General features: G+C 40.0%; 1 protein-coding gene across 7 annotated transcripts in view; it reads left to right on the top strand.

Annotated features, from left to right (window-relative positions):
- Positions 1-17,824, top strand: part of LOC128895987 (choline transporter-like protein 1) — a 49,398-nt gene that overhangs the window by 12,931 nt on the left and 18,643 nt on the right. Inside the window, exon 1 of one of the 7 annotated variants that reach the window (XM_054159069.1) lies at positions 5,085-5,100. The exons of 5 other annotated variants lie outside the window; for them this stretch is intronic. The gene's annotated coding sequence lies outside the window, so the exon portion shown is untranslated. Of the gene's footprint in view, positions 1-5,084; positions 5,101-5,179; positions 5,275-17,824 lie in introns of those variants that run through there. One more of the 7 variants, XM_054159068.1, reaches the window with a different exon arrangement.

The raw sequence follows: 17,824 nt of genomic DNA on the forward strand, positions 1-17,824 counted from the left end.
GTAGTTAACAAAATCTGGTGACACTACCGCTCGATTGATTTTGCTTAATTTTCACAAAAATATATGAAAGTTCAACGCCAAACAAGCCGTTACAATGGCTCGGTTTGTAAAACGTATGGTTTTATTCGAATCGCTTGAAATTATTGTATGGGAGATTGCAGTCGAGTTTGAGGTTATATGACCGTGAGATATTTGAACAATTCTTGTTAGTTTAATTCAATTCTATCTCAATTAGGAGATTATTATTTTGAAACTATACAGCAAAGTGCTCGGTACATTATTATATTAGTTTTGAAGTAATAATGTCATTATTGAGTTGGAATTAAATTGAATCAACAGAAATAGTTTAAATGTCACTTGGTCAGGGTCGTATAACATCAAGGTGTATTAGAATTTACTTGTATTAGAATTACCTGTACAATAATAATGACCCGTTCAAAAACGCCTAATTTTCGAAGAGAATCCAATCAAGAAATTTGAAAACATTAATCGGTATTCGTATAAATTAATTCTACAAATATGAAACGTCTCTTTTAAATCTAAAAAAAGTTTTTGTTTACAATTTTGACAATACACGGTGCACGAAGCGTTGTGCAGCTGTTGCAGGAATTCCTGAAGTAAGATGCGGCTTTCTAATGCTTAAAGGTTCCCCACCCCTGACCTAGAGTCTTTCCTAGGCCCTTCGTCCGTCCCACAACGTTAGAGCGTGGCATCAGTCCAAAGGGAGGGAGGGATACGTCTACCTGAAGAGCAAGCAGGTGCGTTCGTTCAACTCGCAAGAGCGGCTTGCAGTTTACCTGCGGTAGTGTCTGCCAGCGCACCTACGCGCCCCCTGGAACGCGTTCGTGGCTCGTTCTCGTCGCTGGAATCCGGACAAGGGGAATACCCGAGGTACAACGTGGCAAAATTTCGGGCAACAGTTTCTTGCTAAACACGGAATTACATTGCAAGGTATAGAGGGTGACAGTAATCGATGCCGAGCGTCGGGCGCCGATTCTCGAGCAACTTCGACAGCGAAGTTGTTCTGTTGTTCGAAACTGCAAGATCTTCTTTGCATAATTTTCTTGGATATATAGGTATGGCTCACTTGCTGCGACGGTGACGTAATTCAAAAATTTAGGTTTAATCATTTTCTTTGCAGTACATTGTCGTTCACACAGGCAACGAAACGTTGTGTAGCACGATTTTACTATAATAAGATATTGAATCGGGGATAAGGGTATTATTTCGTCGTTCGATGCCATGAATTCTCATTTGTCGTTCTTTCTGAATCAATAACTCACAAATTGCAAATTGCGAGTTATGACATTGTTGCAGCAATTGAGAGGTATGTAGGGTAATTACTGGGATAATTTCGTGCTTTGGCTCGAATTCCGCGTGGGTCCGAACGAAGTTGATTCATCAAATTACACCGAAATACTTTTTTCAACAGCAAACAGATTTGGATATAATATTTTTAGTTTAAATTAAAAATAGAATATATATTCACGTTAAAATCCTTCCCGACGAACGCACAAAATTGACTATTTAACATGCGACGACCCATAGCGCTTCTCGAGCGAGTACTTGAAGTTTCCATATCTTGCAAACAATTTCGTAAACAGCGAAAAGATGACTTAAGCCCCACCTATTTCCATGCCAACTTGCACCATCCATCGATTCGAGCTAAATTCCCCGATCCCTCGCGCCCGAAATTAACGATTTGTCGCTGAACTACCCTCAGTTCAAAATTTTGCCCATCTTCCTCTCCCTCCTCGTCACGGTTCAGCGTCCGCGCGGGGGGAACTCTGTCGAAATTCGCATAACACCTCGACGAACAGCTTCGACGGATCTCACGGTGGAAGTGCACGGGGGTCGCGGTTGCATGGAAAATTTGGATCAATTATTAACAGCGGCGGTGAGCATTGAAATTCACATCGCGATTACACAGAGGAGCGAGGAGAAAGGTAGAGAGCGATGATGGGGGGAGGGTACGAAGTGCGTGTAAATTAATTTCGAAGCCGGGTCGGGGCTCCATCGGTCCCCGTGTTTAATCATTTCGCGCGATTCGTCATTATCTTCCGGCGAATTGCAGGAATTAATTAGACCCGGACTGGTTCAGGTTTCGTGTTTTCGCTGGCGCGTCGACCTTTGAATATTTTCATGGATCGCGCCAACGACGTGCTGCCGTCTCACTCTGTGAACGATGCACGATTGTTGTTGTTATTGTTGTTGTTGTTTTGTTGTTGTTTTCCATCGAAGCGTCGAAAGCGTGAGTGGTCGTTTTTCATAGGTGCGCGCGCGCGATGAATATTTCAGACTGAAATTTTGATAACGCGTCCGGATCCCGCTGAAGATAATGTTACGTCAAACGAGAGGGTTGAGGGGGTGGTCTCCGTTTGTCGAAAACGATGTTATGTTGAATCCACTTCGCTTGGCGCGACACTCTCTGAAAGAAATATTCTGATTTCGATGGAACATCGCGGATGAGCGCCGGGGAGTGCACGATCGAGGCAATGGCGCACCCAGAATTTTAGCGACCGGGTGTGCAACTGAATATTAACAGTGCCGAATACGTGTCGCTATACTTTCCGACATTTTGCATAATTTTGTTAGGGGGAGGACTCAGAGAATCTGTACGCGTTAATTTCTTTATTTCATTACTTATCGGCAGCCAGAAAAAAGGCATGCATCGAAGGATGTATTTCTACATTTATTAGTCGTATCATGATGTACAAAGTTGAAGAAATGAGAATTAGGTGTCCATCGAGTAACGTTTGTTATAAATGGTCCGAGTTTACTAAAAAATTTAATCAGATCTGGAGATAATGGTATGAAACTAAAATATAAAGTTTCATTGAAATTCATTCAGCTATTTGGACGCAATGGTGTTAACAAACGTATTTACGTTAACGTTCGCGTCGTATCATTCGATGAATTAAGTACGTTTTTACGTTTGCACATGAACAAAATTTCAAAGTCTAACGCGAATTTGCAATGTAGGTTACAAATGGCTACGCCACCGCGTCGAGACTCGCGCGTTCTCCCCTAGCCAGAATTTTTTAGCTGTAGAAATTCGCTTTTCAAACCGAGCGAAATCGTTCTTTGGAATTTTTACACCGCCCCGGCTGTAACGCGCACGGAGGTAAACTTCTTTGTCGTGTAGTTGAATTGCGTTCCGAAGGGTGATTTTGCCCTCTTCCAAGGGAATTTCTATGAAACGGAAAAAAATTCATTTACCTATGTGTTCTCGGTAAAGGGTACCACCCATAGGCAAATAATCGGAGTGCCCTTAAACCGATTCAGACTAGTCGTGCGTCAATACTTGGCCTCAAAATAAATAAAACAACCTTTAACAAATTTCGAACCTCTACCTCGATCGTTGGCAACCCCGCGGCTCTTGATCCTGTACGAGTGAACCTAGTCGTATCGCTGTTTTTCAACAGTGCTGGAAAACATTTACAGGAATGAAAACATCAGAGACGTTCTGATTTTTCATATTTTTGTTGATACGTTTGAAACTGTGAATGTTAGTGACAAAATTCTAAATATAAAATTTTAAAGTAGAAGTAGCAATAATTTGGAAAGAAAATATTAATTCAGTTTCTTCTTGCTCTTTTCGAAAAATTATGAACGAGAGATGATTAGAATCGAGTGATTTCCTACCCATACAAGGCAATTTTACTCGATTGTTTTTGCATGAGAAATGAAGCCAAAGGAGCATACCGCAAGCATTATCAAAACGTGTGGTTTCAGTTTGTGTATCCTCCTCTTTTGGTGGAAATTTTATTACAAGTGGATACTCTGTATTTGACATGGCGCGGAGCATTGTCATCGCGACGCAATTACTCAACGCGAGTGGCATGAATATGATGCTCGAGCCACTTGTATCACAAGGGTGAATATAACGCAATATTGGCGGGTACTTGCAGCTATCGTTATGGGTCAGGACGAAAATTTTTCAATCTTACCCTACGAGTCGTTTCAAAAATTCCATTTCTAACAAAGGATAAAGGCGAATAGGCGCGCAAAAAGAACCCTTCAACCGATTCCCGTCTGTCACACGTCGATCGTTAGTTATGAAAAGATCTGCCAAACTCCGACAAAAGCAAACCTAATTCTCCAGTTGGATTCAATTCCTTTTTTCCGATTGCTTGAAAAATTATGCAAAAGATTGGAGACGCTGTAGCCATCGAGCTACAGGTTAGTACATTTTTTTTAGATTTTTCAGTCGCAAATCTGAATGCTCAAAATTGCTTTCGCTACGGCCGTTTTATGTAATCATCGAGTGATTATTATTAGCAATTTTAAGCATTTCTTCGTTCACTAATATTAACTGATATTAATTCGTGGTGGCTCAGCGAACGTTCCTTGTTCTGCAGTTTCCCTTCAAAGCCTTGAGTCTCACCGTGTCTGGAAAATATCACATGTTGTCGCGTTTAGACTTACCAGCGATTGTACGAATTCGTTATAGAGAGGAAATGTATATCGTTGTGTAAGCGGATGCTAGCAAGACTTGCTTGGGTCACCCGCATAAAGCATACCGTCTCGAGAATGTCGAGAATTTTCATAATAAAAATAACCTTTCGTTGAAATGCAAATTATAAACGAACATATTCGCGTAATATTTTACTTCATTGACATTCTTACAATACAATAATCATTTGTCATGTATGTAACGTCCTTTCACTCTTCTAAATATATGTAGTCATTCTTCTATGAATTATTTCGAATCAATAATGTTTTATTGCAACAATATCGATGGTTAAATATTAAACACAAAACCTTAGTTTATACAGTGAGTGTAATTTGTCGTGTACCTAGGACGAACTCAAGGATCTGTTAGTGTTTAGGGAACGTCCTTGGTTTCAGCGTGGTGTAGAGCGCACCGCGCCAATTACACGTGACATACGGTTGTAAACATGGTGGGGGACGGTCGTTTTTCACGGTATTAAATATTGCGTAAATCTCAGGCCTTGTTTAGTCACGTTCAGACGTCGTTGTCGTTACGAGGGTCGAGCATCGTTCAAGAAAATCGCCCGATATCGACATCCGCTTGCTCCGCCTTTCAATTACGCCAAGCGTTGTTTACCGGGGTTGGAGGCTACCGTAAACAGAATCGTACGTTTCTTTTCAAAGGCGTTGCACCTGGCGAGTCCATCTCACCCTCCTCGCGTTAATTAGCAGCATAATTATACGAAGTTCGTTCCAGTCATTGACAAGGGATGATCAAGGGATTGTCTTATTAAAATCAATTGATAAATCATTCGTCGAGCCGAAGAATGTAATTACATAGTGAGTACGTTTTTGGTTTTGTTTCCTCGGTCTTCGTTCCAGGATGATATTATTTATTAGAATTTATTGCCATTTGCTATGGAAAAGTTTAGAAATGGAATTTAGAATTCGAGTTTGGTGTTAGAATCAGAATCGAAATTTCAGAATAGAATTTTGTGTTAAAAATTCACCATAAAGTTGTTCGTCTTGTTATCATACCGTTTTACTTGTCATCCAACATTCATGCCTGAATCAGAATTTTACCGATCTCAGAGTGCACGATAGTTTATGTTTCGTTCGGAAAGGACCAGAGCCCGAACACGTTTGTCAAGTGGCGAACTGAAAATTTATTTTTCCGGACGCGAGTGTCTCGTTTATTCACGATGACTTTTTTAGTATTCTCCCTTAACTCGCCGTGTAGCATTTTCAAGACCACGGAAGAGAAAAACATGGATCACGCGGGGGCGGCACAAGCCTTCTGGATATTTTACGTACACTTTGCTCGGGAATAATGCATCAGGGGTAATACACGAAGCGTAAGAACGTGATTTTGTAGTGCATTATTTACGATGCAACGGGTCCCGAACCGACTTGAGCTCGATGTATCAAATATGAAAGACCCGACGGTTAACGTGTTAGAGGCACCCGCTGTTGGGACGCGCTCGTTTGAATCCATAAATACCGAGATCGGACGCAATTTATACCTGGCGAACGTAGTTCACACTGAGCGTTACGATTTTGAATAAAGAAACGCGAACAACGTGAGATACATTTTTCAATGAAATGCAAAAATATTCTACGTGGAACCAAATTGAATAACGCATGAAACAATTGAATGTAATTTATATATGACATACAATAACTATACAAAAATTTATAAACGGTCATTCGACCGATCGTGATGTGTCTAGTGTTAATAATCCGCATGATCTATTGGAGATAACAGATTAAATCTACGATTTCAAAACGGAAGGTGATCAGGTTACGTTGTTCACTCTGTATATCGAGGAGTCGGCCAACACAGACAGATTGAAACATTTGTCTCGCTGGAAGCTTTTAAATTGTCTGTAATTGACTCTCGCGAGTGAACACCTCGAAAACGTTATTTGTTGTTATTCGACTTGGCACGCGTTTACGGAGCATTCGAAGGTTGCGCTCAAGTACTTTTGTTTTTGTTTTCACGTAATGAACGATTCAAGCGGGTGGAACAGGCCCCCTTCAAACTTCGTCGACCGAAAGAATCCTTCCACGGTTAAACCTAAAACTATTTGTCCGATTGGAAAATGTTTCAAACAGGAGTTGTTCACGTTTCGCTGCAGAGTTAATTCTCAATCATTTGGGAACTATTTTCGAGCGTAGATGAAAATTCGGGCGAAATAATAAGGAAATGATTAATACACGAATTAATAAATTTTATAGGATAATAATATATGAATCATAAATGGAGATATAATTATCCTATAAATGTTTCGGTTAAATCTAATTAAACGATAACTGAAAATCGTATATATTTTCTATGAGGGTTATAATGAATAATAAATTTCATTTTATAAAGTGCGACACTTAAGGGAATAGCCCTTTCTATACTTTTTCTTATAATTAAAAACTCATCTTTTAAATTACATATTTTTAATACTAAAAATCGTATTCTCACTTTTGAAACATTTTTTCTTAATTAACGTCTCTGTTCCATAGAGGTTGTGGTATTAGAAATACCTCAAATTAATATTCGTTTACCGCGAGAAATGCAAGAAAATAAAGTGTGCCAAGTGGAAGGCGCAGCTGTAGTGCCGTTTCTAAACCTAACTTCGAATTTAACGATCGAACTTTTTTTTACTCGGGCATACGTACTCGGTAAATTTTTTTTTAATTTACCAGCAATCGTTTACCACAGTTACTTCGTCATTTTTCGAACGCGTACTTAATTAGTCAAAATAATTGTTACGGAATTTATAAATTGCTCGATGAAGAAAGTCGAGAGGAATTTGAAAACATGGTAGGCGTTCGATTGAAACGATTACTTCCAGTTACCGACGTACAATCCACCGGTATCGCGATAGTGATCCGAAATAAAACCATTTCCATTTTTGCATTATTTTAACGATGCTATTGCGTTGATACATTAAGCTTAGATGGTTGCTTAAAAATAATAATAAATTCTAAATTACAAAGTAGACCTCAGATCTCAAAGTAGACCTCAGATCTCAAAGTAGACCTCCGCGACAGTCGGACTAACGGTCGCAATTTGATATCTGATTAAAAGTGCAGGTAATGTCGATCACTAGGTCATTGTCGATTGCGCGTACGTTTGCCGTGGCAGTTAATAATCATTCGTGATTCAGAGAAGGCCATAATTTTCGCGCGATATTTCATTCCACTTCTATTTCACATTCCTCTCGTTAGCAAGGAAGCGAGGTCGTTTCTCGAGGTTGACGGAAGTCGCAAGTATCTGACAATGGTGTCACGGAGAAGACACCGTTGTTGAACGCCGCGTGCGATGCGTCGCGACGGCAATCGGTGAGTCACGATTCTGGTTAATTACCTCCGCGTATATACGCGGTTGCAATGAGTTCACGGTGATTCCGTGCTCGGTTTGCTATCGTCCTCGCCATTGTCTCTCTACTGGCCCGAGAGCCGCGACACGAGTTGAGGTTTTCCGTGCACGTACACGGCTCGAGTTTTGCATTACACTGCTCAAAATATACTAGTTAAAACAATTAGGGGATTACATTCCCGCTGGCCGTTACAGAAGGGACAGCCTGCTATCAGGGATGAAAGGAGTATCGCAAGCTTAATTAACGTTGAATGTTTACAGAGTGTTTAGTAGAGATAGAGCGCGAACAGTTTTTGAAGTATTAATTACATTATTCCATCAGGCTAAGATGGGGAGAAATAATATCTGTATCGACGTTAATTGTATTTAGTAGAGCTGTTCGAAATACTCGTGTAGTTAAATGAACCGGTAGGGATGAAAGAACTCAATTACCGTATACTCAATTACCGTAGGATATTTAGGGTACGTTTGGTTTATAGGGTGTGAACAGCTTTCAGAACATTGATTACTTGGTTCGAGTAGACGATCCTTTGTTTGTTTTGAAAAGATAAACCGGGAGGATGTCGTATCTGGAAAGTGAACAAACTTTCAGGAATGAATGTTACATATTTAATTAACGCGGCATGCTTACCGAATGTTTGATTTATAGAGTGTGAATAGCTTTCGGAATATTGATTGCTTCATTCGAACAGACGATTCCCCTAATTACTTGGAGCGAAGGATCTTAATCTAGAGCACCTGGCGTCTGGAGAATGATCTGACTATTTAGCTTGCGTTCAATTTACCCCTGAGCATTAATGACTACTATTCGATATATTGGCTGCTTCGACAATTGCGCGTAATTGTGTAATGTAAAACTTAACAACAATAATAATAGTAACAACTTCTATATGAATAATTATTACTACGTATTATTTAAGTAATTCGATTAATCGAATCACGAGATCCATGCTTTTATAAGTAATTATGTTGATCAGTTTGTAAACAGCACCCTCGAGTTTGCGGCAACGATTCGCGAGAAACTTTTATCATTAAATTCTTGGAGAACTCAGCATTCTATGTAGGAGATCCACGAACGATAGTATCAGTGACTTTGGAACTAATAAAAATTGTAATTGTTAGTAAAATGGTTTTAGTTATCGCACATGATTGAAAACACTTCCTGGAACGATCATCGTTAGATAGCTTTTTTTAATCGATTCTCGTGCCTGTTATCTTTCGAAAAATTTCCGCTCGCAATGTTCTGTTAAACGACGAACATACTTATTTAACTTTTTCTGTAGTGGTAGTGTAAACAAAGTTATTATTCTAATGAAAACAAGTGGCAGATCCTACATTTATTATCGCAGATTTAAACGATATTAACTTAATGGATCTCCGTGTGGGTAATATTAACCATTTCTCATTAATTTCAGCTATAATTCAATTATCATAATTAAATTAAATTTGATCGATGCAGATAAAGGAGTAAATTGTTCATTCATTACATTAATACAAAATAAACATTGGAATTGCATGCGATAGATTCTTAAGAATACTCGAATGAAAATGTTAACTAGTTTCAAATTTTAAATAGTGATGGAATCTTTTGTACGAGACCAATCGACACTAATTAGTGAAATCGACCCGGATTCTGGTTTAATTTAACGTGCTCACACACCCGATAGAAATTACTGCAAAAGAAAATATTAAATATAAACTTCGATCAAAATTAAAGACCAAATCGGAAAAATCTTAAATTCGTGAAACCAATTAAGATACGTTTGCTTTATCGATACATAAAATATTCGTTAAAAGGATAATCGAACACTCTAGATAAGGCAAATCAACCCAATTAATTCTGACGGAATTTAACGAACGATACGATGGTTCGCTAATCACCATAAATTGAATACCGAAAGTGATTTTTACTGAAGAATTACGAATTAATAGAATCTCGTAATATAGAATTAATTGAATTGTTTTATTATAGAATCGGAAAATGTACATTACAATTTCATGTTTAAAAATACAGTGCTCTCAAAATCCTTGAACATTCTGGGACCCGAATTTTGTATAACACTCTTTCGCAATTAGTACCAAGTCGATCTATTTACAAGATTCTCAAAAGAGCTCCCAGTTGAGATATGCTTTTAAAGCAGCGACTCTTCCAATAAATCGAGAAGATAAATTTGAACTTAAATCAAACTTGTAAGATCTTCGCGAGATTCGCAATCAGAGAAGAGTGCCTAATTGATTTTAAAACGAGCTTTCAAAATCAATTAGCGACTCTTTCGATATTCGTGAAAAATACAAGATTCAATTGTAATTACAATACTGACGTAATCGCACGAAATATCGATTTTATGTACTCGAACGCACATGTACAAATATCGTTTGTCGTTATTGTTCAGTTTGTCAATTTTTCAACATCGATCGCGCCTCTTCCACCCTCTTCGGTCTAAGCCGCCCCGCCGTACTCCAGACGTGTTTTTCGCCTCTAGAATAAATGCACGGTGTTCGTTCCAATTAAACCTTGGACTGCGATTTTATCGTTTCAATTCGCACTTAATAATTCGCTGGGCCATCGCGTGGTAACGGAAAATTCTCGTCCGTTTCAGCGCCTCGAGCGCGGCGCCGTGAAAAGGAAACTTTCACCCGCCGGACGGAAGCCGCGAGGGCCAGCACAACGATAGCCCGAGTCCCGTGGTTTCTTTTCTAATATCTTCTCGTTTCACGCGAACGATAACGATTACGAAAAGTCGATGCCTCGAACGATGGATTTTGCCCCATCGATCGTTAGCCGTGAAACGCGAGTCCAGTTGCCGGCGTTGGTTAATCCGTGCCGGACGCGATATCGCCAAGTATTATCGGTATCGCCAATGGCTAAGCGTTGCGATACTAATCTGTTTCGCGTTACCACGTCGCCTTGGTCCTTGGGACCGTTGCTCGGCGATAATGAATGCGCGGTAGCCTCGATTATTAATTTCGACTAATTGTTAACGGCACCTGGGACCATCGAGAGCCACTCTAGGCGCGAAGATAACGAACGATCAAACGATTATCTTCGTCCCTCGATTGCGCAACTCGTGGCCCCGACTCTACTCGGGGAAAATAGAAAGAACTGTTATGTTTTATCAACTCCCAGAAATCTGAAGAGGTTACGTACGTTTCCGATTTTTCTCTTGGCGTGTAATATATAACGGGCGAAATACACATTTTTGGTTTACCTTCATGCATCTTTGCTTGAAATTATCTGGCATTTCTCCGATATGTACGAAAATTTCCTCTCGCACTCGAAGGGTTAATACATCCAAGATACGACGTGAGCTGAACTGAGTGTTCCTCCATTCCCCGGCTAGCCAAATAAGAAAAACGATGATCGTAGTAGCGAGCTCTTTCTTCGTTATTATTTTCTTTACTCCCCACATTATTATTCATCTGGCATACCTCTTTGTCTTATCTATGCGCTCCTTGGTTTACCCTCAGGGGCTGTAACTGTGCTCGGTCGCGGCTGCAGTACGGGTTTGGCGAACCCGAGGTACCCGAGCCATTTTAGTATCATTGGGCCTTACCGGAGTACTGGCATCCCTAGCGAACATACTAGAGAATAGAGTGATAAAAATGCGACACGTTAAAGAGGAAAAAAATATGTTAATACGTTTTGTAAAGAATATTAACGAAGTCTCACCAAACCACAATCTGGTAAGTGGCAGAGTAAACATTGTGAAAAAAGTGAAATAGGCCTGCACGTTCGAACCAAGCAAACCAAATTCTTTAGTTTTCCCAGCTTTGTTCCTTTTCACACGCCATTTCCTTCTTTTTCGTGTGCCTTTCGAGCGAGCCAGTTTGTTCTAGTCTTCCAAACAATCGGTAGCATTGTTTCGTACGCTGTTCTGCTTCGTATTATTTCCAGTATTGTTATATCAGCTGCTGAGAGTTGTAGCAATAAAACGAGTTCCTTTCTTGCTACAAAATGCATGCATATCACTAAAAAACATAGTCCTAAGCACCAGCTAGTGTACTTAAAAATCGGCAAAAAATGTCATGCAATATAGACTCAGGCGCGTATTAAATTTCAGACATTTAGTAGAACGTTTTGAAATATTTCGATAGAATGTTTTGAATTCGATATCATTCAATAGAAAATTCAATGAAATTGTTTCTATTATGCATCGCCGAGCTTGTAGACCTTGGTATATACCACATTATTCAAAGTTGCTTCTTTCTTTCTTTATACACTTCGTCAAGGGTTGACCCGAAGACCAATGAATATTGAACTTTCAAACTTTACTATACTGCCAGGCGATGCTAGAGCCCCTGATCCGCCATCAATCCACTCTCTTGAAATCGTTTGTGATGATTTCGTTTCTGTTTCTTCTATTGTTCAGGATCTTCGAACATAACGATGGAATATTCTTTTGTTCCTGTATCCGTGTCTATCATAACTTACAACCGTTAGCATCGATGGACGTTACGTTATTTTATTTGTTACTGCTCTCGCTGCGCGTAAAGAAAATTTACTAAATACTTTAAGATCATGTAAATGTCACAGTCGTATGAAGATATATTCACGCCAGCTGAGATTGGACTGCGCTATGAATATCTAACTGACGTAACGTATCTGGAAGAACGATTAAATTGCTCAACTTATTTATAATATTTGACACATTTAATCAGTCTGCTACTGATAATACTTATAGAGTCCATGTTGCATTAATACTAGATTATACCGAGATATTTAAATAAAGATCAGTCATATAAATAGCACTTAATTTTGATTGAAATAAGTCTTGATTAAAACGGCTTAGGTCGACGTTCTCCATAAATATCAGAAGGAGTGATTAGACATTTAGTTCAGTTCGTAGATACTAGCAACTTATTTGATTTTGATACATAAACAGGGTCCGTCATCAGTCTTTAAAAAATGATGAGATTACAAATGTACGAAGGAATCGTGTTCTACCGTAAAATTCGAATAATTCTACGGGATGCAAATACTTTATTCGATTCCCTCGCTCAACGCGAGCGTTAAAACTCTGCTGATCATCGATGCGTTTTCGTAACTTCCACATCAAATATTATAACATCTCGGGTGTCGCTCGAAATGGTCAACGTTGGCGAGAGTACAGTTAAAACACGAGCAAATCGAACCTTCGACGGATTAAAAGACCATGTTTACACGCGATGCCGTTCAGAAGTGCCACTCTTTTCACCGCACGCGCGATTCGAATCGTCATCGACTCGACCACAGTTGAACAATTTGCCTCGGCTGCGGAATTTCCGCTTTGACATCGGGCGCGTGCAACGTCGACCCTTATGCTCCGATAAACAAACGCGGGTGATTTTCATTAAGATCGTCAGCCGCCAGCGATCAAATGTTTGCCGACGTTTCCGATGGACGGGAACGTCGAGATCCTCCCGGACGCCATGGGTTCGTGGCTCGAAGTGGCCCAGAGCTCTTGGTACAGTAACCCCTCGCTTTAAAGTTAGAATCCTAACACGGGAGCGAAGAAACTGAACCGTTACCACCACTGTTTATGTTTCTCCGGCTCGAGCGACTTCTCTACTCAGAAATTAGTGGGAAACACGGCATTTAGGATCGAAATAAATGCTGGCGTTAGGTCAGTATACAAGTTTGCACCCTCTGATGTATTTTATAGTAGAACAGGTTTCCTTGATACTTGATAATTTCATCATTCCTTAAAGATCGATGACAGACCCTGTTTATGTATCAAGATCGAATAATTGTCCTTAACATTCAGAATTACTTTTTCTACTGCTTCAGTGAAAAACACCATATACGGGTGACGCGACGATCAACGTGAAATATGCATGAACTTATAAACTGACCCGATATACGGAACAAAAGTGTTGAAAATGATTACGTATCATTTTCACAGAACGTAGATTGATAAATGCTACGATAAAAGGTTAAGAATGCACGAGAGCCCCAGGACAGTATCTCGAAGCACGCCAAACCTAACCGTGGTCTTCTGTCTGGTACACCATGTATGGCGCACATGCGAGAAAGGGGTTATCGATCGTCGCGAAAACAAGGAGCTAATCGCGCTGAGAAAGGCACAGGGGCTCGATTACGATAATTCCTTTAGGGGGGCAGAGACGTGAAATGGTCGCGCATAAAAATGGAGGGACAGCGGCCCGTCAACGTTTCTGGGTCCATCGGCGCAGAAATCGCGCGATCAAGAATAGGGAATAATGGGAAGCGTAATAGTCGTTGGATTCGCGCGGGACGGAGAGCGCGCGCACAGTCGCCGGACCAATTTGCAAATAATTCGAAATTTACCGCCGGGGAACTGTGCCATTTGCTGGTGGAATATTTGATCGTCCGATTGAACGATTTCTCCCCCCGCCCGAACGGATAAAATATTCCGCCGGGAGAAGCGATTACATACGTCGCGTAATCATGATCCGCATGAATGAAACCGTTCGAGGAGTCGATGTTGTTGTTCCGATGAATTTTCCTTTTGGCATTTTTGAAATTTTTTCCGCGTCAGCGGCACTGCAAAGCAGCGTTAAAATCATTTTGAACGGTGAAAAATATTTTCGAAATTATTTTTTCTGTAATATCACTAGCCGTCGGTGGATAGCCATTTTATAAACAAACGCGTGCGTAAGGGAAATTTCGCTATTGAAAATTGCGCGTGTAGCTCACGCGATTATTATACCAATTTTAGATACCGATTCTTTTTTCCTGAAAAGATATGATACGTTTTTCGAAATAACGATTAGACTCGTGCTCGTGCCAAATGAAAAACGTAAATTTTCTTTCTTGCTCGTGTAGTTATAATTAATTAACCAGACATTACGTTCTAGCTTGTAAATTGAAACAACGTGACGAAACAACGAACGATTTTAGAATCGAAGCCATCCCTCAAAAAAGCATTGGTAAACTTTCATGTTGCTGGAAACGTTAGTGAAACCGTAAAAGATATCTAAAAAAAATTTAATTCAAAGTTGTATGGTATCCGATATTCTACACTGCAACATGGTAAAAAAGAATTTTCGATGGAAACTTCGTTTATTTCTTTTTTATTTCTGTAAACGAACATTCTGCCCTGATTACACGTTTGGTCTTCGCGGTATCGTGTACTCTTCAATTTTCTTTTTGCAATATTCCAAATAAAAACAGGAAGTGATTAAAACTAGTAACGGAAATACACCGATTTCCTTTAGATATTATAAATATAATTCTGTGTAGGTGGTATCGAAGCAAAAGTAATTGCTCGGTATTCCCTGGAAGTATTCGTAATACTTTAAATTTCCTCGTAGATCGACCTACGATTTTTATTTATTTACCACGAACGTATACGTTCCGAGAAAAACGATCCCATAAGTATAAGGATTCGACGAAAAATGATTGGACCTTATCTTGGAACGAAATTCAACTGTCACGTTCATATTATATATGTTGGGAAAATATACAGCGAGAGTCACTTAAATCATACATTTTATGATTTCCGCGGATAAAACGTATAAATCCGAACGAAAGTGATATAGGATCAGCTAATTAACATATTAGTCTGTAATCGTAAGAAAAAAAAGTACCGTAAACGTTTACGATCGTCTCCCGTAAATTCAAGTTATCCAATAATGGTGGCACACGGAGAAAATACGAAGCAGAACAATTATTTACTTCAAGATGTGACTTATCACAGGGAAAGCAATTATTGACACAAGGATCAAGACACAGATGGTTGAAACATGAACCTACAAGGTTTCTTACGTTCGATGTATCGACGAGAACCGAGAAGAATTCAATCGTTGAGATCCGACATGTTCCTCCATTTCGGAATGATTCGTTCTTTCATTTCCCCTGTTATCAGAAAATACTCGATTCCGCGAGCGTATCGTGGAAAATCAAAGAAAAGATGAAAGGACACCGGAGGATCGGGTCCGTTGATTAATCTGTCAAAAAAATTCAACTCCCTCGATCACGAAGAAAATTCGTTTCGTCTGGAAATCAGTATTCCGAAAAAATCCTCGACGATTCTCTCTTCAAACGTGGGACTCGTCAATAATGTCGTTCGCGAAACCCTCTTAAATTCGAGCGTACGGATCCGTTGTAAACCCGCGGTATTGCGAAAACTGTCAGGCGTACGATCTATCGTTACTCTATTTGAACTGATTTACATAATTCCGGTATATCTCAGGAAACCCACGGATATATTCGTTGGGAACTTCGACCCCCGTACGCTTCGAATGAATTATTTTGTGTACGCAAGGTTACGGAACCCAGAAATAATTCAACGTGAAGTATTCATTGTGCATTAAACGCGGATTAAATTTACATGACAATTCGGTAAACCGTGCAATTTCGAGTGAAGTGCGAAACGGAGGCAGTTTTGGCGTGAAGGTCAGACACGTGACGCGCATCGCGTGCGAAAATTTCATTGTTCTATTCGTGGAGCGTGCTGGGGAACGCCTATAGGCGTCCATCGCACGGAAGGCGCTGTTGGACTTGTTAATTTTGAGTAGATCGTTTCGTGGATTATTGTCTATATGTCTATGGATGGATGATAAATTGATTACATTTGAAAATTTCAACAAATATTCAAAATAAATCTTACAGGGAAATAAAATAAAGAAGCTAAACACACTGGTCCCAAGCCTTTGCTAGTAAAGAAAAAATTAAATTAAACCTCGGTCTTACCAGCTCCAATTATTCAACATCAATCGAGTCTCCGATCCAGTGCTCGTTTTCCTTTTAATAATTTTCTTCTCTCCTATTGTGTGAAACAGCAATCAATGCATTAAAAGGTATCGTGACGCTCGGTTAATTATATTAAAAACCCTTCGACGTCTGGGCAAATATTGACCCAGTTCGAACGAATATATTCGAGCGAAGAACTCGTCTCGATTCCAATTCTCCCGGGTCTCGAACATCTTGAGCCCTGACGTTTCTTAAGACCCGCGAAGAAAAATCTATCGATGACTGCGTGTTTGTGTCTCACTTAATCGAAGAAAAACAGAACAGAAGTAAAAAGAATTCGAACGCGTCCAAATGATAGGCAAGGCCTCGTTAAAAATCCCGATCGCAGGGGGCAAAGTGGTTCCGCGGATTCGAGAAAAGTAAGAACAAAAAAAGGCAGAAAATAGAGGGGGGGAGGGGCGGAAAAAAACGTTTGCACGACGAATTTCAGCGGAGTTGCTTTCTCTCCGATAAACCCGACCAGCAACCAAGCCAACAGGAACAATGCAACTTATCGAGCGACACACATACCCGGTTATTGGCGCGCCAGATAAGAGGCGGACGAAAAGAAAGAAAGGATCGCGAAAAGGGTTGGGAAACACGCGGAAGGCTTCCTGAAAACTGCCACCATCGTGTCACGTGGAATTAAGCCGAGCGATTCACCGTAATCAGAAATGTACACGCGAACGTCGTGTCGACTGAACACCGTGTTATCGCGATCGCTAACCGTTCGCGAAATTAACAAAGTTCAGACCTCGTTTTCGAGGCGAAATGCACCTTTCATGAGACACTTGTTCCCAGCGAACGGTGAGCAAGGTAAAAGTACCGGTAGTCCACCGTGAAACCAGGCAGTCTACACTAGCACAAAATTAACCGAGCCGAATACGTCGCAAATCCTTGCCGGCATGCGCCACTTTAACGCTGTTTTAAGGGTACGAATGAATTCAAAGAACGTATGCACTTCATTAGAATTTTATTACCAAGAAACTGTTAGACGTTGAGTGAATAAGCTTGTTGGTATTTATTGGTATAGGTTTTGAGGTGATAAATACATTTTTGGTGTTTTTTTTTTTTTTTTTTTTTTTTAAGTGCTAGGGAAGTTAGAGAGCTAGAGAATCGAGAAGCTTATAAAACTTTTCTTGATATTCTGTTTTGTTTTTCATTGCTGTTCTTCTCCAGAAAATTCAACGATGCAGCAGAAATTAAAAAAAAATATCACATTTAATGCTCGGAGGTTGTTTTTGCAAATGTCGATGCATTGATCGAGGTCGTTTTTGCCTAGAAACTTCATAAACAAGCGGAATAATTGCAGACTCGACTCTCCT

This window comes from Hylaeus anthracinus, unplaced genomic scaffold (assembly GCF_026225885.1).
Source record: "Hylaeus anthracinus isolate JK02 unplaced genomic scaffold, UHH_iyHylAnth1.0_haploid 5, whole genome shotgun sequence".
NCBI lineage: Eukaryota > Metazoa > Arthropoda > Insecta > Hymenoptera > Colletidae > Hylaeus > Hylaeus anthracinus.